Source organism: Protopterus annectens, chromosome 9.part0 (assembly GCF_019279795.1).
Source record: "Protopterus annectens isolate FY-2018-M chromosome 9.part0, PAN1.0, whole genome shotgun sequence".
NCBI classification, from domain to species: Eukaryota; Metazoa; Chordata; order Ceratodontiformes; family Protopteridae; genus Protopterus; species Protopterus annectens.
The window spans coordinates 1607263975-1607266476 of NC_056743.1; positions in this window are offsets into that span (position 1 = coordinate 1607263975).

Below are 2502 nucleotides of genomic sequence, written 5' to 3' on the forward strand. Positions count from 1 at the left end.
CCTAAGTAAGGACTGCAGCAATGTGAGATGAAGAACATAGTACAGTTTTGTACCTACCATAAATATAGATGTTCAAGATCCACATTGCTGCAGTCCAATTTTCCCTCCTCCTTCCCCTCTGTAGCTTAGCATGGTTATATGGTTTGGGTGATGGCTGTAGTTGGGCATATCTTTTGGGAAGGTACTCTGTTTTTTGGCTGTGGCCTTTCTTTTAGGGCCTTCTGACATCTGGGGCAAGAAAAGACTGAGGATATGACGTCGGTCATGCGCTTTTATACCCTGACGCTCTGTTGTCAGGGCTGTGCGCCCATGACCGACGTCAGCCTAATACTTTGGTATTCGGGCCGACCGAGGACAGCGGACTACCCATAAGTAAGGACTGCAGCAATGTGGATCTTCGAACATCTACATTTATGGTAGGTACAAAACTGTACTTTTCTTGTCCCCGCTCCCACCCTGGCAGTCCCTTTTTCTCTTCCAGAAAGTTTGAATCCCCACTTTTTAGACAAATAGGTTCTGAAAGTCATTCTTCTAGGTTATAGATGGCATTGGGAAGAAATACAGCCTTTCCATGGGTAATTCCTCGGCTACCAGACCGGACTCATTTATTTCCTCTGTCCTTTAACGCATGCTGTTCCAAACTATGATAGATCCGGTTCCTTCTTCCCAGGTAGGGAAATGTTTTTATTCAAAGATATTTTTAGTGAAAAGAAAGAAGATGCTTGGAGACCATATCTGGATCTGCCTTTCCCAAACCTGTTTGTGGTAGTTCCCCGGTTCAAAGTGCTGTCACCTCTTCCTCATTTGAGTTTCCTGGTAATACTACATTTAAAAGATGCTTATTGCATCCCTATTTATCCAGACTTTAGGTGTTTTCTTAAGGTTTTGTGTATCTGTGTGTCATTTCAGTCTCTTCCTTACCCTTCAGACTTTCCACTGTTCCAATAGTTTTAACAATGTCTAGTCCTAGTTATAGCTCATTGATATAGGGTATCCACTTGTTTTCTTATTTACACAGCTTGCTTATCTTTGCAGAGTCTTTCAAAGTGTCCAGAATCTCTGTCTTTGGTTAGAGGTCTCTTACACAAGCTGGGAATTCAAGAGAACATTCAAAAGTCTTTTCTGACTCCTTCACATAGGATTGTGTTCCTGGGGTGTCAGCTAGACACCTCAGTTCAAAGAGTTTTTCTTTCACAGGAAGAAGTAGAACCTATCTCTAGATCTATTCATAAGGTTTTTCCAGTCAGACTTTGGTCACTGCTAAGGAGTACCTCAGACGTTTGGGTCTCATGGCATCCATGATTCCCATGTTAACCCTGGCAAGACTCCACATGAGAAAGATACAGTGGTATCTGGAGTCTGTTTGGTCTCAGCACCAACATCCTTTGTTTTTTCAAATCCAAGGGCTGGAGTTTGTCATAAGAGCAATCACTTGGTAGAGACAGCAAATTTCCCTAATTCCGGGTCTTTGCTTCTCCCTCCATGCTGTAAAGGTCATCATAGATTCTTCAGATGTTGCTTGAGGAGCAGTGTCAGCGTGGATAAGTGTAAGGTGTGTGGGATACCAAGGACCTGTGCAAGCCCGTTAATATAAGATGCTTGCCGTAATCAAGGTACTTAACTCTGAGTCCTCTTTAGTCCCTGGGACCTCTTAAAAGTTGTTACAGACAATGCCACACTCTTATGATATATTAGCAGGCAAGGAGGAACCAGACCGTACCCCCTCTTCAGACCAGTCATGTTAGCTTGGGATATAGTGCTGTAGCACAGTCTTACTCTAAAGGCATCCTACATTACATAGGAGCAAAATTGTCTGGCAGACTAGCTGAGCAGAACGAGGGCAGACCCTTGCAAATGGAAACTAAATCAGGGGGTCTTCCAAGATTTTTATCATTTGTGGGGAGTTCCTCAAGCAGACTTCTTTGTCTCCTTTCTGAACAGTCAGCTGGCAAGATTCTACTCCAGGACTCCCAAGCAAGAAAGCCTGGAAGACAGATGCCTTTTTCTTTCCTTGGACAGGAATATTCCTGTATGCTTTTAACACTTTCTACTGATATCCAGGCTTCTCAGGCAGCTCAGGTACTGTTTTGAGCGAACTAAAGCAGTCATACATTCCTTAAGAAGGTGAGATGGGACAACTTGCGCAGAACAGACCATTTCCAAATGGTTGTCTAAGGCTCTTACATTTTGCTGTAGTCCCCATAACAAAATTATTCCAAGCAGGGTCAAAGCCCAGTCTACCAGGGCCTTGGTTTCATCTATGGCTTTTTGGAAAGGGTTTGATTTTAGAAGTATTCTAGAAACAGCAACTTGGTCCTCTGTACATACTTTTTTAAAGCACTATAAGCTTGATTTCTTCTCTCGGTCTAGATCAGGTGTTGCTAGGGTCATTCTTCAGGGGCACCTGGACGCTTTTCCTTCCACCTCCCAAATGTAGTAAGCTAGGGTAATCTACCCGTGTAAGGCTACTGCAGCAATGATCAGTATGATGAACATAGTACA